General features: G+C 44.3%; 1 protein-coding gene across 10 annotated transcripts in view; it reads left to right on the forward strand.

Annotated features, from left to right (window-relative positions):
• Positions 1 to 1,430: 1,430 nt before the first annotated feature.
• The window catches only part of tnrc6c1 (trinucleotide repeat containing adaptor 6C1), a 443,993-nt gene continuing 421,073 nt past the window's right edge, over positions 1,431 to 24,350 (forward strand). For all 10 annotated transcript variants that reach the window (XM_078401021.1, XM_078401026.1, XM_078401034.1 and 7 more), the window contains exon 1: positions 1,431 to 1,602. The gene's annotated coding sequence lies outside the window, so the exon portion shown is untranslated. The remainder of the gene's footprint in view (positions 1,603 to 24,350) is intronic.

Below are 24,350 nucleotides of genomic sequence, written 5' to 3' on the forward strand. Positions count from 1 at the left end.
ATTTTGCAAGGTAAAGGCAGAAAGTGTTGTGTTATTTAAGTGACAAGAACAACAAACCTGTAAGATTCAGAACATTAGTCCAAGTTAATTGTGAGATTTGGCATCGGGAAATGGTCAAGAGAATGGAGATAACTGCAAGGAATGGGTTCGTGAAGAAATGAGTCCATTTTGGTTTTGGGGAATACTAGTTGGGCTTTTTGTTTGGTTTCACATTTCAGACAATGAGTAAATTTAAAAATAGCTGCTGTACTGCCATTGTCAACCGATCTTCTGAATGCAATAACAAATCGACAAAATATCAAACTGCTAAAAGCTGCAAGTGTTTCATATTTATTAACGTGAGGTTTAATTATCAGCTGATTTGCGTTTTTTCTTAATTTCAGGATTAGACCATTCTTTACGAGTGAGCTATTTATAATATTTCTTCCAAAAATAAACCTTTTTACAATATAATATCGGTTTAATCATAACATGATTATGTTTTGCTCTGAATTTTTAAGTGCCTCATATCTATAATTTATTGCATATAATTGAGATCGTAATTTGAATGAAAATTGATCTATTTTATCTTTAACGCCATTGAGATCACTGGGTTTTTTTTTAAACTCGTTTACCGCCTTCCGATAGCCTTTGAGATAATTATCAAATTAGCACGAATGTGCATATCGGCGTTCTAATTTAATTATTTTAAAAATGTAGCTTTACATTGTTTCCATTAAAGACCCTTTATTGCTTTGCTTTATACTGTTTATAAAATGGCTGCTGTATCCCTCCTCATTTCTATCTTGACAGAATGAGACAGATGACACCATGTCTGATTTTTGCTATGTGCACAGTCATTAACTGTATCTGCTTGGCTTTAGGTTAGCCACATAGGTTTGCCAGGTTTGTACTGTAACTTCCAGTGGGAGAAACAAAAGAGTCTCCACTCATTCATTTACAAAGTGGTGCTTTGTAGCTTCACACGATTAATTAACATACCACTCAACGCGGTACAAGGCTGATACAGTTTAGGTGCTCAAATATGCTGCAGTGTGGAATGAAATCCGCACAAAAAAAATCCCCCCCCCCCTCGTGAAAGCAGAATTTGTCACTGCTGGCAGCGATCAAATCACGAACATAAATAAGGTGATTGCTAATTTGCAAGTAAACAATCGTTTCGTAGCAAAGTTAGGCAAATTTCCAAACACTCGGGAGCGGGGGGAAACTAATTTCCTCCCAAATAGTCCCGCTGGTAACAAAACAGCTTGCCGGGGCTGACCTGCTCCGCACAAAAATTAAAAGCGCAGTAAAATGGCCAGCATCGTTAGTATTTTCGCAAGTGCGTTCCATCAGATATTTTGATGGTGTGAAGTAAGGATGTGTTCTGTGGCTGCGTCAGCCTGTTTGAGTGTGATGTATTCATTTTGCAGTTGGCTGTTGCAGCCTGTATTGCAGAGCTTATGACCTGCTTTCACATGCAGCAGAATCTCCCATAAATTCAGATTCATATCCAGCTATTGAATCCTGGGTCTTTCTGGATATTTCTTATTCGCTTTGTTTCGAATTTGTCGCCTTCAGCTGAATAAACTTCATGAAGCTGACGCCCGGCCGATTTGTGAGGTAATTTAGCGCTCATTAATTAGTGATGGTTTCAGCGTGTGCAGGAATTTCAGGCTGGCCTCTTTTTCTTTTTGTTTAGTCCACTTTTCTCTCTCTCTCTCTCTCTCTCTCTCTCTCTCTCTCTCTCTCTCCTCTCTCTCCTCTCTCTCTCTCTCTCTCTCTCTCTCTCTTCTCTCTTTCTCTCTCTTCTCTCTCTCTTCTCCTCTCTTCTCTTCTCTCTCTCTCTCTTTCTCTCTCTCTCTTTCTCTCTCTCTTTCTCTCTCTCTTTCTCTCTCTCTCTCTCTCTCTCTCTCTCTCTCTCTCTCTCTCTCTCTCTCTCTCTCTCTCTCTCTCTCTCTCTCTTTCTCTCTCTCTTTCTCTCCTCTCTCTCTCTCTCTCTCTCTCTCTCTCTCTCTCTCTCTCTCTCTCTCTCTCTCTCTCTCTCTCTCTCTCTCTCTCTCTCTCTCTCTCTCTCTCTCTCTCTCTCTCTCTCTCTCGTACAGTATTCTGCATCTGTACCTCACTTGGTCATTCCGTCCCGCGCTGAAAGCAAATCGAAGACGGAGGAAGAATGCGAAAGTGCTGGCTTTAACTGTCTGCGTGTGCTTCCTCTTCTAATTTTTGCACCCTTTGTTAATTGTTTCACCGTTTCGATTGAGACGGGGTTTTATTTCCCCCCTTTCTGCAGTGTTCAGCTGTTTTCACGTTTTCACCTCAAGGCCCTATCTTTGGCAATTCAGAAGGCTCATTGCCAAGTTTACACAATGAAGAACAGCAGTATGCAGATTTGCCTTGTCTTCATTAATGGCAGCTGTGGACAAAAAAAAAATTGTTCGAGAGCTGATTACATAGGATAAGACCGTGGGAAAATCGCTGTCTGGTTAACGTACCCTACTGTGTTAGCCATAAGCCTTGTATCCAACATGGCTGACAAGGTTACTCTCCTTAGATTATCCCGACGCTGCTCTGTAACCAGATTCTGCGGCTGAGGTTTTTTTGATGGTTTAGTTTTTGAGATCCATTAGCTACGAGGCTGATTGCCTTCTCCATTACAGTACACTGTGTTGAAAAGCTGCACGCCTTAGTGATGCGGTCTGCTGGCGTAAACTCCAGCCGCCTGCTTTGCATGCCTAATGCGACTGCGCTTTAATGAATGTGAGTAATTATGCCAATCAAAGTTTGTCTGGCCTGTGATTTTTTTTTTTTATAATTTCTCTCTGAAAGTTGGCCAGTGCCGGGGTTAAGTTGGCACAGCAACTGTTGTCAGGGGAGAAGGGAGCTGCTCACAGCAGCAGCCAGATGAATTGTAATAAGATAGTTGGCATCGGTCCAGATTCCACAGCATTCAGAGGTATGGTATATTGTGCAAGGCAAAGCTGGCTAATTAATCTTCCAGCAGGAAAGAGAGTAGCTTCAGACAATTACAAGGCTGAAAGAAAGATTAGAATAGAAACTGCCAGCCAGAGGAACACGAAAGATTTCGTATGATAAAGCTGGCATGTATAATGTTTTTCGCTGGGAGTCACGTTGAGCTTATTTAATGTACCAGATCTGATGCGGTTCTTTGTATGGACACTATTTTATTCTTTTTATTTGTAGCAATTAAAGAGCAGAAGGGACTCTTTAACATAAAAATTCGTACCTTCATTTAGCATGGCTTACACGATTAGATTGTATTACCGAGCAATACAGTGAAGAGGGACCACTGCAAAATCTATAGTTGATACGGTGTTTCATAACTTGGGCTGCAAAATTTTCCCGAGGACTTTCCTGCTTAATTAAATAGCAATCACTAACCATAGTTATTGCACTATCGCTGATCACAATTTTTAAATGCAATCGTAGATTTTTACAATTCCCCGTGCCGGTGCAGAAAAAAGGCAAGATTGCTTTGAAGTCTTCTTGTCAAGCAGTGCAGTACAGGGGCAATGTGTGGTGAGAAAATGCACCAGACATTCTCATAATGCCTCATTCAATATTTATAATATTTGTTTGAAATGCGGAGATTATCCATTCTCTGGGCAGAAGGCAGCGGCAGTAAACTGGTACACTCGAAGGGAAGTGTGAACGGGCCACTTGTATTGGGGATGTCAGTCAGAGTGCCTCGACTCTTGTCTCATGAGGCCTAGCAAGTTGGATAGACAGTTCCCACACTGATGGGTATAATGGAATGAGGTAATGAGGCCGACTTCAACTGCTAAATATCAAAGTACACCAGCCCAATTTTGCAGATTAATTTTTTTATTTTAATCGATAACTCACCCGACTTGCATGTGGTGAATAATTATTGTGCCAGCAAGATCGCCAAATGTTTGCACTATGGTGAAGATTATTTTTCACGTGCGGCCTTGCCCATTAAATTTACCCTGTAGTAAGTTTTGGAAGAATGCCATTACTTGTCAAACGGATTTCCGAGCCAAGATTGTCAGGCAGCAGAGAGCTGAGGAATGCTTCCAAATACTTAAACTCGAACCATGGGAAGCAATACTTAATTTCATCTCCTTCTTTGGTGATTACTTGCTGTGGTTGCAAACTCTTTCCCCAAGACAGCAGCCATGTTCACCTAAGAAGAGGTGGCTGATGAGATGCATTCGTCTCTCTACCTTTGCAATACTGATGAGTTTAAAATTCCCAACTTCAACATGTACTACATTAAGGGCGTGCGCTGTGACATTAATGAGACGCATTGATTCTGTTTTTTTTGCCTTTTATAATGATTGTAATTTTATAAAGAACCTGCACTTACCATCACAATGTTAAAGAAACATTTAGACAGGTACATTGTTAGGGCAGGTTTGGAAGGATATGGGCCAAACGCAGGCAGGTGGGACAAGTGTAGATGGGACATGTTGGCCGACGTGGGCAAGGTAGGCCGAAGGGCCTGTTACCACGCTGCATGACTCTATGACTCTAACCTCTTGACATTTTGAGAGTGAACTGTTAGTCGGTTGAACGAACGATAAGCAACAAATGATACAGTCTGAAGAAGGGTCTCGACCCGAAACGTCGCCCATTCCTTCTCTCCCGAGATGTTGCCTGTTCTGCTGAGTTACTCCAGCATTTTGTGAATAAATAGCAACAAATGATACTGTCATCTCGAATGATGACTTCATGATAACTAGAAAGTTTGGTCAATGCAAGAACTGAAAGATGCACAATGCAAGTTGAAAATGTTAAAGTACAGATCTTATGCCATATATTAACACCAGGGAATGAGCTGGTCTTTTCTATTTGTTTGATTTCTTGAAGTGAATATATTTTAAAGAAAATTTAATTAGCTGAGCCGAAGACCAGCTATCATTTCTATGATTTGGCAGGTGCTAATTATAAAGGGAATCTGATAAAATGAGATGCAGTAATTAATAAGCGTCACTGCAGGTAGTATTTACATGGTGTAGTTATTGTACTCAATGAAATGAATGCACTGAACTTTGGACATATTTCCATTTTAGTCTGAAAACCTTAGTCTGCTCCTGTTTGACTTACAACGTAAATGTTAATGGTTTGTGCTGACTTCAACAACGTTTTATTTTCCCTTGTGCACACCATGAATTAGTAAACATAACATCAATGATTTTTTTCTGAAAACTCTAGGGCCGTAGTTTAGTTTTGTTTATTGTCATGTGTACTGAGGTACAGTGAAAGGCTTGTTTGTTGCGTGCTAACCAGTCAACGGAAAGACTACACATGATTGCAATCAAGCCATCCTCGGTGTACAGATGCATGATAAAGGGAATAACGTTTAGTGCAAGTGAAAGTCACGTAAAGCCAGACTATAGATAGGCCGAGGGTCTCCAATGAGGTAGATAGTAGCTCAGGACCGCTCACCAGTTGTTGATAGAATTGTTCAGTTGCCTATTAATAGCTGCGATGAAACTGTCCCTGAATCTGGAGGTGTGCGTTTTCACACTTGCCTGAAGAGAGAGGGGAGAGGAGAGAGTGGCTGGTGTGAGACTTGTCCTGATTATGCTGGTCGCCTTGCCGAGGCAGCGTGGTGTAGATTGAGTCAATGGAATGGACCTTGGTTTGTGTGATGGTCTGGGCTGTGTCCACAATTCTCTGCAATTTCTTGCGGTCTTGGATGGAACTGTTCCCAAACCATGCTGTGATGCATCCCAATGAAATGCTTTCTGCCACACATCTGTAGTTGGTGAGAGTTGTTGGGGACATGACGACCTTCTTAAGCCTTCAAATGAAGTAGATTTGGTGTACTTTCTTGGCCATTGTTTCAATATGGTTGGTCTAGGACAGGTTGCTGGTGATATTTACTCCTCGGAACTTGAAGCTATCAACTACCTCTACTTCGGTGCCATCAATGTACACTGGGGCATGTGTACCACTTCTGGAAGTCCTCTTGGACTTCCTTGTCATTATTTAACACGCGAGTGATCGAGCCAACTTAGGAGGAAGCAGATCTGATGTAATTTCCCCCTTGATATCCTGAAACAAGGATTAGCTTCTTTTGATTATGCTAATTTATTGAAACCATTTTAGGGCACCTCAAAAGTGTTTACAGCCAATATAACCATTTAAAATTGTATTAATGTAGGAAGTATGCTATGGAACGAACTGCCAGAGGTGTTAGTTGAGGAAGGTACTATCATAACATTTTTAAAAACATTTGAACAGGTACATGGATAGGATAAGTTTAGAAGGATATAGGCTAAATGCAGGCAGGTGGGACTAGTGTAGATGGGGTATGTTTGTCAGCGTGGGCAAGTTGGCCGAAGGACCAATGACTGGGTTTAATCCACAACTCTCTGCAATTTCTTGTGGTCTTGGGATAGAGCTGTTCAAAATCCAAGCTGTCATACAACTTGACTGTAGCTTTCTGTGGTCCGTCTGTAGAAGTTTGTAAGAGTCATTGGATATATGCCAAATTTCCTCAGTGTCCTAAAGCAGTAGAGGCATTGGTGTGCTGCCTTGGCTGTTGCTTCAACCATACATCATTGTTGGTCCACCATACATCATTCGTAATATTTATTCCCAAGGAACTTAAGGCTCTCAACCATTTCCACTGCACCATTGATGCTGACTGTGGCAGGATCAGATGTTGCAGGATCTGGGCAGTTTTCCAAAAAGATAGAAGATTCTATGGGCAGCACGGTGGCGCAGCGGTAGAGTTGCTGCCTTACAGCGAATGCAGCGCCGTCAGACTCGGGTTCGATCCTGACTGCGGGCGCCGTCTGTATGGAGTTTGTACGTTCTCCCCGTGACCTGCGTGGGTTTTCTCTGAGATCTTCGGTTTCCTCCCACACTCCAAAGACGTACAGGTTTGTAGGTTAATTGACTGGGTAAATGTAAAAATTGTCCCTAGTGTGTGTAGGATAGTGTTAATGTGCAGGGATCTCTGGGCGGCACGGACTCGGTGGGCCGAAGGGCATGTTTCCGTGCTGTATCTCTAAATCTAAAAAAAAAAAACTCTAAATTCCGGACCCGGTTCCAGAGCCAAGGCACTGGCTTTTTGCCAGTAACTCCGAGAGTTACGTATTAATTGGATTTGAAGCTGATCGAATTAAGTATAAAGTAAGCCAAGTCAGAGCCTGGATCTTGAGAGTTGTGGAGAGCTATTCATTAAGACTGATCATCTGCACACAGGAAGCAGAAATTCCTCATTCTGTTGTAACCGGTGGAACTCATTCGGTTGTCGGAAAACCTTGAAAACTGACCTTTTATTTTCTTTACTTTGATCTTGAATCGGGGTAGGAGTCAAATGGAGCAAAAAAAGCCAAAGGAAATATTTCATCTTCATTTTCCGTGGTGGGCGTCTTTAAAGTTTAATTCTATAATTCTAACCTTTATATTTGAACTTAGCTGTTGAAAATTCAGTGAAAATGTCAGTGAGAGCAAGTCCCGTATCTGCAGCCTGAGGCATTTTATGGCACATTGGATTTTTTTTCTGCGCATTGATGCATTTATTTTGTGTCAATGTCAATTAGGCACTTTGGCCTAATTAATGATTCTATCGCAAATAAGCAGACAATCGCTATTCAACGTATTCACTGCAGATCACGCAGCCAGCCACAATGATGTGGAAGATTTCTATTTCCTTTGCTTTTACCGATTTTTGACATGATTATATTTTCGAGGAACAAAGTTGCTTCTCCAATGGATTGAAGACCAAGGCTGTGATCTCCATCTTATTTGCTGAGCATACCTTAATTCTCTTTAGTCTCAGCGAGTAATTCACAGTGCCCCCTACCACACCAGTTGATGATGCTGATTTAATAAAAGCTAATAGAAGGTATCACAAAATGCTGGAGTAACTCAGCAGGTCAGGCAGCATCTTGGAGAGAAGGAATGGGTGACGTTTCGGGTCATATTTCATATTTCAGATACAGTGCGGAAACAGGCCTTTTCGGCCCACCAAGTCCGCGCCGCCCAGTGATCCCCGCACACTAACACTATCCTACACACACTAGGGACAATTTTTACATTTACCCAGTCAGTTAACCTACATACCTGTACGTCTTTGGAGTGTGGGAGGAAACCGAAGATCTCGGAGAAAACCCACGCAGGTCACGGGGAGAACGTACAAACTCCTTACAGTGCAGCACCCGTAGTCAGGATCGAACCTGAGTCTCCGGCGCTGCATTCGCTGTAAGGCAGCAACTCTACCGCTGCGCCACCGTTACTCCAGCATTTTGTGATACCTTTGATTTGTACCAGCATCTGCAGTTATTTTCCTACCCTAATTAAAGCTAATAGGTTGATTTAGATAAGATTTTTTAAACTATATATTTTTAAAGATACACCATGGAAACAGACCATTCCTCACATCAAGTCTACGCCAACCATTGATCACCCATCACACTTGGTCCATGTTATCATTGTTTCTCATCCTCTCCCTGAATGCTACAGGCAATTTACAGACGGCCAATTGATCTACAAACCCGCAAGTCTTTGGGATGTAGGAGGAAACCAAAGCACCCAGAGGAAATCCATTTGGTCACAGGGAGAACGGGCAAACCCCAGGCAGACAGCACCCGAGGTTGGGAACGAACATGGGTCTCTGGTGTTGTGAGGCAGTAGCCCTTCCAGCTGCACCATTGTTGCATTGTGTACAACTCCGGAAGGGTCCACAATGTCTGTACAGAATATAATGCCAAGCTAAACTAATCCCCTGACAACGACGGAGCAATGAGAAATGTTCATGTCAGGATGGTATAGGACTTGAAGAGGGATATTTTGGGGAGAAAAGGTGTCGCAGTGGTGCAGCCACTAGAGCTCCTAGTTATCTATATACTAAAACTCTTGTTTGTTTGTTTGTTGTTCCTGAACTACAGCGAAAACAGTACACAATAGCGCGACATTTTTAGGCCCACCTTACTCACCGTCGTCCCTTTGGTGCTAATGGAAGACGTTTCATTGAAATCGGTGTTATATTTTTAAAAGTTATTCACTTTTAAAGTTTAAATCTATCTCCTAGGGAGGGAGGGAGGGGGTGGAGGGAGGGGGAGAAGGAGGGAGGATAAGGGGGTTTGAGGGAGGGGGAGGGGGAGAGGAAGGGTGGAGGGGAGGCTGGGGGAGGGAGGGTGAAGGGGGAGGGGAGGGGGGGGAAGGAGAGCGGAGGAGAGGGTGCTGCACCAATGCAGGAGAGGTTTGGGCCCAACGGGTCCACTTGGTCTCGTTTTTTAATAAAACATCAACTTCAATAATGGGCGGCACTGTGGCGCAGCTGATAGAGCTATTGCTGATAGCTCACTGCGCCAGAGACCCGAGTTCGATCCTGACGGCAGGTGCTGTCAGTGTGGAGTTTCCACATTCTCACTGTGACCGCATGGGTTTTCTCCGGTTTCCTCCCACATCCCCAAAAACTTGTGGGTTTGTAGGTTAATTGGCCTCTGTAAATTTTACCTTGTGTGCAGGGAGTGGATGTGAAAATGGGATTACATAGAATGAGTGAGAACGGGTAATGGATGGTCTGGGTGGACTTGGTGGGCCGAGGCGCCTGTTTCCATGCTGTATCTCTAAACAAAACTAAATTAGATGTGACTTTTGGTCAGCAAATCCATGGGAAATTATTAGTTGCCTATCATTGTCCCTTTTGGAACTGTTGTTTTGCTGTTTTGAATGGATGTCCTAAGATGGCCAAATATTTCTGGCTTGTTTAACAGTAGAAAACAAAGACTCTGTTCTCCCAATTGATTTTTCTACAAAAACATTGCTTCTTTTTGAGTTTCCGTTTGTAAATATGATAAGGGAGGGGATATCTTAATAAAATAGTCATGTTGATCAAATGCCACAAATGCTTTCTCGACACATGGTCTCCGGAATTGGAACTATTTACAATTGGCTCCAAGTGTTTTAAGGATCACAAAGCAAGTTAGGGTCTCGTCCCGAAACATCACCCATTCCTTCTCTCCTGAGATGCTGCCTGACCTGCTGAGTTACTCCAGCACTTTGGGATACCTTTGATTTGTACCAGCATCTGCAGTTATTTTCCTACAAAGCAAATTACTTTGTCTTTCCGGTATTTTAAATAGAACATAAAACAGTGCAGCCCTTTGGCCCACAGTGTCCATGCTGAACATGACGCCGTTAAACTAATCTCCTCTGCCTGCACTTGATTCATATCCCTCCATTCCCTGCATATCCATGTGCCTAGTTTACCTCCTCTTAAATGCCACTATCGTGTCAGCCTCCACCACCACCAACCCTGGCAGTCCTTTCTAGGCATGCACCACCACCCTCTGCGTAAAAAAAAATCTCTTCCTCCACATCTCCTTTAAACTTTGCCCATCTCACCTTAAAGCCTTGGCCTCTGGTCTTGTACATTTCCACCTGGGGAATGTTGAAGTTGCAGTTCTACCCATCAAGGACCACTCTATTGGACTATTCTTGATCTTTAAGATAGTGAGGCTTTGAAGTGAGCTGCAGTGAGAATCCAGCCTCCACCTTCTGCAGTTGCAATCTTGATAAGACTATCCTGACTCTGTGTTTGGTCAAAGGTGGGAAGTCTGATCAAACCTTGTTTTTTTTTTCTTGGAAATCATGTATTGTAAAGGCTGGGTGTGATCCCGATTCAAGCAACGGTTCTTCATGGTCAGGTCAGGAACGCTACACTGAACAACTGGGACTAGAAAATGCGCCAAATCTGGCGACTCTGTATACTGTCTCAGTGTACTACTGCTATATACGTACTTATCCCTTATGCATGCATCCCTTATGTATAGCGTTACTTATATTAAACTTCAGTTGTACCTGTGTATATGTAACAATAAAGTACCATTGAAGCACTGATTCAGATGATTTGCTTCAGATTGGAAGATTCATGAAAGGAGTCACTTATTATTGAAGTTCTATCTTGATTAATTCTGAATCAACAGGTAGAGGCATAGAGTAGGGTCATAGGCCCATTGGCCCAACTTGTCCTTGCCAACCAAGCTGTCCTGTCTAAGGTTGTCCTATTTGCCTGTGTTTGGCCCATATTCGTCTAAATCAGGGGACTCCAAACTATGGCCCGCGGGCCACATCCGGACCGCCACGAGATTTTATCCGCCCCGCATAAGTTCTTAGGCGGCGGGGACTGGAGGCAGAAGCTGATGGCGAAGGTTTGCCGAAGAGCGGATCGCCACCGACCCAGTGCCAGGACAAGGCGAGAGATCGCAGCGCCCCCTCGCAAACAACAAACCCAAGGAAACTTCCCTCCTCGCCGCCACTGCAGCCGCTGCTCACCCCGGGGAGAGAGTCGGGGGAGAGGGAGCAGCGGGTGAGCGCGGGGAGGGGGAGGGTGTCAGAGGGTCCAGTGAAGGAGCGCCGCCTCTTGCGGGTGCTGCTCACTCCCCTCTCCTCTCTCCCTCTCTCCCAGACCCAGCGAGATCTGCGCCGCTCTTCCACTCTCTTCCCCGGCCCCGTCTCCCTCTAATGCAGCGAAATAAGAACAAACACAAGTGAAACTTCCCTCCTCGCCGCCGCTCACCCCGGGGATGCAGAGCTTCTGACAACAACTACACTTGTGTTTGTTCTTATTTCGGCTCTAAATCTTCCCTATCCATAGATGTGAAGTTTCTCACTTCCTTTCAAACTGGGGAAATACTGTTTATTACTCAGTGGCTACTTGAGTAACAAACCTGTGGTGTGGGTTTTGACGAGGAGACACCAGATAACACAGGATAAGAACCTTCCTTCCTTCATGGACATCGGTGAACCAGCTGAGAGTTTATGATAGTTTCGCAGCTATCACGGTTATTCTTCTCATGTTAGAACTAATTTTGAAACAATGCAAAATCATAGAAAATAGGTAACAGAAAAATAAGTTATTTTGTACTTGCTTTAGATGCACAAATTCATTTGTATATTCTTTACTATTAGCATTAAGTTGTTGAAAGTGTGTGTTGGAATAAGGAAGTGTTTGTATGATATTTGAGCTTCCAGTAGTTTAGTTCAGTTCAGTTTAGAGATACAGCGCAGAAATGGAGGTGAGCGGTGCAAGTTTTTTTGATAAAGGATGTTGGGTGCCTGGAACGCAATGCTGGTGGTTGTGGAAGCAGATACCACAGTGGCATTTAAGACGCTCTTAGATCGGCGCAGGGAACGGAGGGATATGTATCGCTTGGTTGCAGGGAATGTTCATTTAACTTGGCATTTAAGTTCGGTCAACTTTTGTTACTTTGTTGGCACCAGACGTGTGGCGACTCTTGTATACTGCCCAGATGAGGCCTGCTGTGTGATTTTACTGGGCTGTGTGCAAAACAAAACATTTCACTGTACTGAGGTACATGGGACAATAAACTATCATCATCAATCATCATCATTATCATTTCTTCACAAAATGCTGGAGTAACTCAGCAGGTCAGGCAGCATCTCAGGGGAGAAGGAATGGGTGACGTTTCAGGTCGAGACCCTTCTTCAGACTGAAGAATGGTCTCGACCCGAAATGTCACCCATTCCTTCTCTCCTGAGATGCTGCCTGACCTGCTGAGTTACTCCAGCATTTTGTGAAGAAATACCTTCGATTTGTACCAGCATCTGCAGTTATTTTCCTACATCATCATTATCATCATTGTCTTCGTCACGGACATTGTGGGCCAAAGGGCCAGTTTCTGTGGTGTAATATTCAATGTTCTTTTAGATTGTAAAGCTCACCTAAGACTCATCCGGCCCATAAAATACCTACAACAATACATATAGAGGAAGGGTTTCTCATAACAGCAGTAGGTAACCAACAGCTCTACGAAGAACAATTACTGTTCATTAATCTTTTTTAACTACTCCTGAGGCTTTGCTGTGCACACATTAATTTACCTAACTAGTGGTGGGTGTACATCTGAAGTAATTCGTATTCCAATAACAAATGCAAGTGGTACCTGGGGCCCAGACCAGCTCTGGGGTGGTTGTGTTTAGGATATTGAGGTTTATGTGTTATCCTAAACATCATGGTTGTTGCCCCATGGCACCAGCAAGCTGATGGGTGCATTGGTGCATTGCTGACTGCACTCACGGACAAGTGCTGGAGGAATGTGCCCCTAATCTCCTTGTTAGGTCCACAAGATATTGCTGGCTGCCATTTCCATAAGCCCTTAAGACTTTAGACTTTAGAGATACAGTGTGGAAACAGGCCCTTCGGCCCACCGAGTAATCACCCCTTACACTGGCACACGAGGGACAATTTACAATTTACAGAAGCCAATTAACCTACAAACCTGTACGTCTTCGGAATGTGGGAGGAAACCGGAGCACCCGGAGAAAACCCACGCGGTCACAGGGAGAAGGTACAAACTTCGTACAGACAGCACCCGTGGCCAGGATCGAACCCGGGTCTGGCGCTGTAAGGCAGCAACTCTACTGCTGCACCACCGTGCTGCCCTCTTGACTACCCAATCAGAGAATGTTGGAGTAGAATTCCGACATTTGACCCACCGAGTGTGATCCGCCATCTGAAAATGGCTGATTTAGTTTTCTCTCTCAACCCCATTCCCCTGCCTTCTGCCCGTAACCTTTGACACCCTTACTAATCGTGAACATGATCAATCTCCACCGTGCAAATACCCAATGACGTGGCCTCCACAGATTCAGCACCCAGGGTAAATGCATTTACCCTGTCCACTCCGCTCATGATTCCGTACACCTCCGCAAAATCACCCCTCAGCATTGTTCTCTGTAATTCATTTGATGGAAAAATGAATTCCAGGTGAGCCTCCGACCCTGCCTGCTGAATCCTGAGGGGACAAAGCTCCCTCACCGGGAAACCAGAGCCCCCGGAGAGAACCCATGTGGTTACAGGGAGAATATGCAAACTCCGTACAGGCAGCACCAGGATCGAACCCGGGACCCTGGCGCTGCAAGGCAGCAACTCTATGGGTGTCAGAGGTTATGGGGAGAAGGCAGGAGAATGGGGTGAGGAGAGAGAGAGATAGATCAGCCATGATTGAATGACGGAGTAGACTTGATGGGCCAAATGGCCTAATTCTACTCCTATCACATGATCTTATGATCTCTACCGCTACTCCATTTTGCTATCTCAATAACAGTTCACAGGAGAAAGTAGAAGCAACCACACCTGACAATCATCTATCAAAACATTTCTAACCTATGTTCTGCTACATGATTAGAACATATGGAAACCTAATGACCATTGTGGATAGCATGCATCTTGCAAATAGCATTTTATTTTAATTGCAATGAACAAAAAAAAGTTAAATATTTTAGTGAGTAATGCACAAGTAACTGGGTAGGCTGGGAGAGGACATCACAAAAGCCTTTTGCTAACAAACATTCACTCTTGAAAATATCACCTAGGTTTTGTCTGATTTTCTTAATTATATACTGTATGTTCCTTTACACCACAAATATATAAAAAATATGATTGCAAACAGATGAATTGCAGCAAAAAGAAACCAGTTTTGTCAACTATCTTTAGTTTAGTTTAGATTATAAGCACAGAAACTGGCCCTTCGGCCCACCAAGTCCACACCAACCATCGATCGCCCCTTGATACTAGTTCTATGTTATCCCACTTTCTCATCTGTAGAAATTTCTCATTTCTACACATTAGGGACAATTTTACAGAGGCCAATTAAACTACACTCAACCTATAAACTTTGGGATTTTGTAAGAAAACTGTGCACCCAGAGGAAACAAAACTAAACGCATGCATAGGAAGGAACTGCAGATGCTGGTTTATACCAAAGATAGACACAAAGTGCTGGAGTAACTCAGTGGGGTCAGGCAGCATCACAGGAGAAAGGGGATGTGTAAAAAGGAAAGGATTATCTCTAAAGATGCTGCCTGACCCGCTGAGTTACTCCAGCATTTTGTGTCTATCTTTTGCGGTTGCAGCTCCTAGAATGTGGAACAGCATCCCTCTCCCCATCAGAACTGCCCCTTCCATCGACTCCTTTAAGTCCAGGCTCAAAACCTATTTCTACTCCCTAGCGTTTGAGGCCCTCTGAGGGGGCGCTGTGAACAGTTTATGTATGTGCTGTTATGTTTTTGTGCCATTGTATGTTTGTTTCTTAGTACCTGAACTGATGTACAGCACTTTGGTCAACGTGGGGTGTTTTTAAATGTGCTATACAAATAAAATTGACTTGACTTGACTTGAGTATAAAGCAACATTTGCAGTTCCTGCTTACACATTTTTTCTGCTCCGCTGCAAAATCTCCTCAAGGTTTGCCTGCCTTGAAGAAGTTCCCTCTCTGATGGGAGTTCTGTGAGACCCTCTCTTCCAGTCAGTGGCAGTCTAAACAAGGGATACGACCCGAAACATCACACATCCTTTTTCTCCAGCGATGCTGCCTGGCCCGCTGAGTTACTCCAGCACATTGTGTCCATCTAAACTAAATCCATGCTTTGTTAACTACTTTTTAATATCTACTAGACCAAGTGGACCCGTTGGGCATTGGTGCAGCACTCTCTTCTCCCCCATTCCCTCTTCACCCCCTCCCCTCCCTCACCCCATTCCCCCCTCGTCCCCTCCCCCCTCCCCCCCTCCCCCTCCCTCCAACCCCCTCTTCCTCCCATCACCCCTTCCCTTCCCTCCACTCCATCCCCCTCAACCCCCCTTATCCTCCCTCCCTCCCCCCCCCTCCCTAGGAGATAGATTTAAACTTAAAAATGTGAATAATTTTTAAAATATAAAACCGATTTCAGTGAAACTTCTTCCATTAGCACCAAAGGGACGACGGTGAGTAAGGTGGGCCTGAAATTATCGTGCTATCGTGTACCGTTTTGGCTGTAGTTCAGGAACAAACAAACAAACAAACGAGAGTTTTAGTATATAGACAATTAAAGAACATTTATTGGCATCGCTCTTTAAAGCTACAATAACATCATGAAAACAGCTATGCACATGTGACATTCTGAAGGATTTAATGATACAATCCAATTAAAGTCAATCATATCTTCTCATTGGTAACTTTTATGCACAATACAACCATTATTTTTTCAATAATCCCTTATAAATGATTCAAAGGGATAACAGAAAGGTGTTCTTTGTTGAGGTAACTTTGAATAAACATTTTTTTTCCCCATCCAGAGCCAAATGCTTAAGGCTTAACCGATTTAAAATTCATAAAAGGGAAATTCGATCTGTTTGATGTTGCAAATGTGCAAGAACACCTTTATTTCTGGTTGCTTTCTCATCCAACCTGAAAGACCTTTAAGAGCTTCATTAATTTATAAAAGAGGAGGGATCCCCTCGGTCCTTACTTATATAGAATAAGATAGCTTTTCATTAACAGTTGACTTTAAACATTCACAAAACTGTTCCGGCCACTTTTCTCAAGGGAATACATCTAAATGCTGATTAAATCTTATTAAACAAGGTTTATATTTTATCAAAATGAAACAGTGGCGCAGCTGGTAGAGAGCCTGCCTCGCAGCGCCAGAGACCCAAGTTTGGATCCTGACCTCAGATGCTATCTGTGTGGAGTTTGCCCGTTATCCCCGTGACCGCATGGGTTTCCTCTGGGTGCTCCGGTTACCTCCCACATTCCAAAGACGTGCAGGGTTTGTAGGTCATTTGGCCTCTGTAAATTGCCCCTAGTGTGTAGGGAGCAGATGAGAAAGTAGGGTAACATAGAACTAGTGTGAACGGGTGATCAATGATCGGCGTGGGCTTGATGGGCCGAAGGGCCTGTTTCCATGCTGTATTTCTAAACTAAACATATGTGAATTCATCAAACGGAGAGAATGATGAATGTATGAATGAATAAGTTTATTGGCCAAGTATGCATATACAAGGAATGTGCCTTGGTGCTTGATGGCTTTGGAGCCTGAGGAATTTTCAATATTTGGAAAATCATTTGAACTTGTAGAGTAGGACGGTGTTTACTGAGCAGGATAAACAAATTGCAGTATATTTACAGAATCAAGTCCACAATGGGAAAACAAACAAAATATTTAAATCTCTTTGACTTTGCTTTGGGTTATTGGTATCTGTGAATATGAGGATTGAAACTGGTATGCCGTATGCCCTTTATACCAGCGTACAGTGGGTAGAATGCTTATGATCTTGTCTCGATAATCAAGCAGTGATTTCAGATACTATGATCAAGTTGAGATAAAAATGGTCCCACCAACAAAATGATCTCACTCGGTCTAGGGATAGGGTAGATATGGAGAACAGAATAGTTGCCTAAAACTACCAGAAGGAATAAGCAGAAAATGGTGGAAATTAGAAATGTAAATACTGGGATCATTGATTATCGGAAATGTTAGTTTCATTTAGTTGAGAGATACAGACGTGGAAGCAGGCCCTTCGGTCCACCGAGTCCACGCCGACAATTGATCACACTAGTTCCACGTTATCCCACTTTCCCACCCATTGTCTACACATTCAGTGCCTTTTTTTTGCAGAGGCCAATTATCCTACAAACCCGAAGGTAGACACAAAATGCTGAAGTAACTCGGTGGGTCAGGCAGCATCTCTGGAGAGAAGGAATGGGTGACATTTCGGGTCGAGACCCTTCTTCAGAGTTGCTGAGTTACTTCAACATTTTTTGTCTACCTTCGATTTAAACCAGCATCTGCAGTTCTTTCCTGCATATCCCACAAACCCGCTCATCTTTAAAACATAAGAGTAAAACGGAGGCAACCCACAGGGAGAACTTGCAGTCTCCACACAACACCTGTCACAGACAGCATCCGAGACAGCATCCGAGGGGGCGGCACAGTGTCGCAGCGGTAGAGTTGCTGCCTTACAGCACCAGAGACCCAGGTTCAATCCTGACTACGGCTGCTGTTTGTACGTTGTCCCTGTAACCGCATAGCTTTTCTCTGAGTGCTCCCGTTTCCTCCCACACTCCAAACACATACAGGTTTGTGGGGTTGATTGGCTTTGGTAAAATTGTAAATTGTCCCTAGTGTGTAGGATACTGCTAATGTACAGGGTGATCGCTGGTCGGCGTGGGCTGAAGGGCCTCTTTCGGTGCTCTAGAACAGACCTGAATCCGGGTCTCCGGGTCTCCGGCGCTATGAAGCAATGGCTGGCTGTACCATCTGCACCACTGTGTGTCGCACGTTGTTGAATTTCATGTGAAGTCCTGGGATGGCAGGACTTTCATATGAAGAAAGACTGGATAGACTCGGCTTGTACTCGCTGGAATTTAGAAGACTGAGGGGGGATCATATAGAAACATATACAATTCTTAAGGGGTTGGAGAGGCTAGATGCGGGAAGATTGTTCCCGATGTTGGGGAAGTCCAGAACCAGGGGTCACAGCTTAAGGATCAGGGGGAAGTCTTTTAGGACCGAGATGAGAAAACATTTCTTCACACAGAGAGTGGTGAGTCTGTGGAATTCTCTGCCGCAGAAGGTAGTTGAGGCCAGTTCATTGGCTATATTTAAGAGGGAGTTAGATGTGGCCCTTGTGGCTAAAGGGATCAGGGGGTATGGAGAGAAGGCAGGTACAGGTTACTGAGCTGGATGATCAGCCATGATCATATTGAATGGCGGTGCAGGCTCGAAGGGCCGAATGGCCTACTCCTGCACCTATTTTCTATGTTTCTATGTTTCTATGTTATATTTTTTAAAAGATGGCTCTATTTTAAATGCTCCTCAGAATTTTTATAATTTATGGTTATTGACTAGAAGCCTATGCATGGTGGCAAAGACAAGTTGGAGGTTAAGCAGGAATTGGTGAATGGGAGGATACCGATGGCAGAGTTTTAGATGAGCAGATGTTTACAAAGTTGGTGATGGAAGACTGAATAAAACAAGACTTACGACCCACCTGTATCCACCTATCACTTGCCCGCCTTTGTCCTTCCCATCTCTCTCTTCCATCTTTCTCCCCCCCATCCCTCCCTCCCCATTACAATCAGTCCCCACTCGAAACGTTGCCTGTCCATTTCCTCCGCAGGTGCTGCCGGTTCCTCCAGCACTTTGTGTTTTGCTCAAGATTCCAACACCTGCAGTTCCTTGTGTCTCTTTGAGACTCGCTGTTCAATAGCATGCTGAGGGGGGGGTGAATTAGTGGCAAGAAAAACAAGGAACTGGGGAGTAGGTTGTGAAATAAACCCAAGGGGAAGATAACACAGCAGATGATAATACAAATCATAGTAAACAAAAATTAATTTGTAGCCATTAATTTCAAATTTATTATTAACCTTTGACGACAATCAGCCGACACTGTGTGTGTGTGTTTTAGACTGACATCAAAAGCCTGCACTTGTTTGCAGATTTACCAGCCGGCTCTGAACAGCTTTACTGATAATACAGTTTTTGTTTTAATGGAGATTACTTAATTTGAAAATTAAAATTCATTAGCATGAATAAATCATGTAACTGATGAAAGACGTTGGGAAAAAAATTACACGAGTATAAAGGAATTTGCATTTGTGGACTGCCTGTGTAAATTGAATTAAGTTGCGGGGAAGCTGTAGTCTGAGAAGACTTTGGCTCTTTTCCGCAGATAGAATATGTTGTAGCAATCAAATCGTTTCATTTGAACACCATGTATGTTATTATTTTTTGATTATGTTCTGTATTCATAATCTGAGCACTTAAAGGTTTTCGATTGCTCTGGTAAGTGCCTAGATTTGATCTGGGATGAGAAAGATAATGTTTCCGATGTTGGGGGAGTTCAGAACCAGGGGTCACAATTTAAGAATAAGAGGTAGGTCATTTAGGACTGAGATGTGGAAAAACCTTATCACCCAGAGAGTTGTGAATCTGTGGAATTCTTTGCCACAGAAGGCAGTGGAGACCTTCAAGAGAGTTAGATCTAGCTCTTAGGGCTAACGGAATCAGGGGATATGGGGAGAAAGCAGGAGCGGGGTACTTTAGATTTTTTTAGATTTAGAGATACAGCGTGGAAACAGGCCCTTCGGCCTACCGAGTCCGCGCCGCCCAGCGATCCCCGCACATTAACACTATCCTACACACACTAGGGACAATTTTTACATTTACCCAGTCAATTAACCTACATACCTGTACGTCTTTGGAGTGTGGGAGGAAACCGAAGATCTCGGAGAAAACTCACGCAGGTCACTGGGAGAACGTACAAACTCCGTACAGATGGAGCCTGTAGTCAGGATCGAACCTGAGTCTCCGGCGCTGCATTCGCTGTAAGGCAGCAACTCTACCGCTGCGCCACCGTGCCGTTCCGATTTTGAATGATCAGCCATGATCTTATTGAATAGCAGTACTGGCTCGAAGGGCCGAATGGCCTACTCTTGTGCCAATTTTCTTTGATTCCATGGTTCTATAACAGCACAACAGCACCTAATATATCCCCACCTGTCGTATCGTGCCCACATCCATTGAAATGGGAACTGCCACAAATATAAAGATGCGGAATCAGACCGTGTTCAAATTAAAAATCCTTGGGTATAGTTTTAACGAGGCTGAAATGTGAGTAACTCAAACAATGTCTCGCACTCCACAATTCATGTTATTCTGTGCCTTTGATTTAGAGCCATCCACAAACAAAGCAATCTGTCTCCGTGACACTTCAAGCTGGGGGGAAAAAAAACAAATTTGATGCAGATTGCTTCTGCAGAAATGGCTGGCGATTGAGATCTGCTGGAAAGATCGAACCATTACCAGAAATTTGTATGTTCTGAACCATTGTGAATTTATTTTGTACTCTACACAAAGCCACAATGAGGAAATACATTGCCCCCTTGATATTCTTACCACTTCCCTGAAAGTGTCTACTCCTATTGGGGCCACTCTATGATGGGGAGGTGTGGTGGGGTTATTATTGCCTGAAGGGACCCGACCTGAAACGACGCCCGTCCATGTCCTCCAGGGAGGCCGACTGACCTGCTGAGTTACTCCAGCACTTTGTGCTTCTGCTCTAGACTCGAGCATCTGCAGTTTCTTTTGTCTACGAGATATTGTTATTAATGGACTGATATCCAAAATCCACGCGTACTAACCCAGGTTCATGCCTTCAAATACCATGGTAGTTGGGAAATGGAATTCAAGTTTAGTATAGTTTAGGGACGGAGTGTGAAAATAGGCCCTTCAACACACATCGACCATCGATCGCCCGTTCACACGAGTTCAATGGCACCTCATTTTCAAATCCATTCCCTACACTAGAGGCAGTTTACAGAGGCCGATAAACCTACAAACCCACATATTTAGAGGAAAGCGGAGCACCCGGAGGAAACCCACGCGGTCACGGGGAGAACGTGCAAACTTCACACAGACTGCACCCGAGCACAAGATCGAACCCGAGTCTCTGGCGCTGTGAGGCAGCAGCTCTACCAGCTGTGCCACTGTGCCACATTACGATGAAATCTGTCAGGAATTATGGTTTCAATGGCAATGATAACCATGATTAGACTTAGTGCTGTACGACACAGAAATAGGCCCTTCGGCCCACATTGCCCATGCTGACCAGTTGGCATAGCCCCATTTGCCTGCATCTAGCCCCTCTAAACCTTTCCTATTCACATATCTGTTCAAACGTCTGCCAAAAGTGGTAATTGTACCTGCTTCTAGAGTTTCCTCTGATAGCTCAATCCAGAGATATTGGTTTAAAGCAGTGATGCTTGCCTCTCATTCTCTCCTTCTTGATTTAGACTTTAGAGTAACAGCATGGAAACAGGCGTTACAGCCCACCGAGTCCGCATCGACCAGCAATACATTAGCACTATCCTACACATTAGGGGCAATTTACAATTTACAGAAGCCAATTAACGTACAAACCTGTACGTCTTTGGAGTGTGGGAGGAAACCGGAGCACCCAGATAAAACCCTGGTGGTCACAGGGAGAACGTACAAACTCCGTACAGACAGCACCTGTAGTCAGGATCGAACACGGGTCTCTGGTGCTGTAAGACAGCAACTCTGTCACTGTGCCACCCCAATCTATGGCTTTTGTACAATCTTTAATTGGACTTCATCAGAGTTCAATGCGATATCTTGGACTAAATGTTGCACCCTGTATCCTTTATCTGCGCACTGTGGACGGCTTGATTATTCATGTATAGTAATTTCTTTGACTGGATCGTATGCAAATCAAAGCCTATCACTGTACCTCAGTGCATGTGATAATATTAGACTAGACTAAACTAAACTCTTGTGATGGTGAAACCACAGCAAGGTGAATGGTCCTCTAATTTCTCTCTCAAATGTTTAGTTTTAGTTTAGTTTATTGTCACGTGTACTGAGGTACAGTGAAAAGCTTTTTGTTGCGTGCTATCCAGTCAGTGAAAAGACTCTACCTGCCCCTCGTGTGTGGCGAGTGGATGAGGAAGTGGGATAAGATGGAACTAGTGTGAGCAACTGATCGATGGTCGGTGTGGACTCAGTGGGCTGAAGGGCCTGGTTCCAAGCTGTATCTCTAAACTAAACTAAATTAACAAATGATGGAGAAACTCAGCGGGTCAGGCAGCATCTGTGTAGGGAGTGGACGGGTAATGTTTCAGGTCATGTAATATTAAATTATGTAAAGTCATTTGAAGACACCATAAAATGCTTGTGTTTAACCAATTTATTTACCGTCAGGCCATTTGACAGGTAGATTGGAGGCGACAGTTTGACGGTCAGGTAAGCGTGGGAATTTCGAGATGTTTATGGCCATCAGCGATTACTTTTAAAGTAGGCTCCCAAACCAGATATGTAACCCAGAAACCAGATATGCATCTCCCGTACATTTTCAAAGAATGCCCACACTCCGCACAAAAATCCATTTAACCATGTTTAAAATTAAATATCTTAATACTGCTATTAGTAAACTGGAAGTCAATCCAGTTTATACCTTGTTACCGTGAAGCTTGGTTTTCAAGTAACCCGGGCAAGATGTTATATTTCAAAGCTCTCAAGTAATTCCAGACTTGTCAGCAATTTCAGCGAAAATGAAGACGCCAGAGAAACATTGATAAGCGTGGGAATTTTGCGATGTTTCCGAAGATGTAATCTCTTAGCCAGGTGCTAGTTTCACAAAAAAAGTAACTTGTATCGACCTGACTCGGCATTGTCGTAGGGTAAAAGAAAATTTTGGCGATCTGCTACGACTTTGACAGTCGCCGGCAGTCGCCTAAAAAATCGCCTAAGTGGAACAGACCCTTTAATACCATTTTCCAGCACCGTTTCATTATCCTTTGACTCCTTTAACATCCAAGACCCCCTTGTTCCGTATTTTGAATGACCTCAACCACCAATCTTCCACAAGCATCTGGGTAGAGGATTCCAAACCCTGACCATTCACTGAGTAATGACATTTCTCAAAATCTCAATCAAGAGTTCCCCAAACCCTTTACCTTCCCAACCAGGAGAAGCCTCTTCCTGTATTGAATCGATCAAGACCTTTTGTGAATGTTGTCTGTTTTGATCAGACGTCTAACATATGGATACAATTTACACCTTGTCAGGTAGAATGTTTAATTCAGACTGATTTGAATTGTAAATTGAGTTTTGTACATATTTTATATTAATGATGCCATCTCAGTTTGTGCCACTGTTTAGAGTTGGCTTAATGTATAACAGGTATAACAGGTATAACAGAGCTTTATTTGTCGTTCGGTACCGAAGTACCGAACGAAACTACATAGCAGTCATAGAAAAAAAAAAGAACACAAGACACATAACCCCAACACAAACGTCCATCACAGTGACTCCAAACACCCCCTCACTGTGATGGAGGCAACAAAACTTCCCCTCTCTTCCCCACGCCCACGGACAGACAGCTCGTCCCCGACCGACCCGCACAGTCCCCGCACCGGGCGCTGAAACGTCTCGCGGCCGAACCGGGCGATGAAAGGCCCGCGACCAAGCCTTGCGCAGCTAAGTCCCGCAGCCGAGCCGCACCAGCGGTGAAAAGTCCGCAGCCGAGCCGCACCGGGCGGTGTTAAGTCCCGCAGCCGAGCCGCACCAGCGGTGAAAAGTCCCGCAGCCGAGCCGCACTGGGCGGTGTTAAGTCCCGCAGCCGAGTTGCACCGGGCGGTGTTAAGCCCCGCAGCCGAGCTGCACCAGGCGGTGTTAAGCCCCGCAGCCGAGCTGCACCGGGCGATGTAAAGTCCCGCAGCCGAGTTGCACCGGGCGGTGTTAAGCCCCGCAGCCGAGCTGCACCGGGCGATATAAGTCCAGCAGCCAAGCCGCACCGGGATGTAAAGTCCAGCGGCCAAGCCGCACCGGGATGTAAAGTCCAGCGGCCAAGCCGCACCGGGATGTAAAGTCCAGCGGCCGAGCCGCACCGGGGGATGTTAGGCCCCGCAGCCGAGCCGCGCCCCGCAGCCGAGCCGCACCCCGCGCCGTGAGGAAGAGAAAAGTTCCCCACACCCACCCACCCACACCCACCCCCCACACACCACCACCCCCTCCCTCACATACACAACCAAAAAATCATCCCAACACCGACACTCAACAAA

The sequence above is a fragment of the Rhinoraja longicauda genome, chromosome 6, assembly GCF_053455715.1.
Source record: "Rhinoraja longicauda isolate Sanriku21f chromosome 6, sRhiLon1.1, whole genome shotgun sequence".
Classification (NCBI taxonomy): Eukaryota; Metazoa; Chordata; class Chondrichthyes; order Rajiformes; family Arhynchobatidae; genus Rhinoraja; species Rhinoraja longicauda.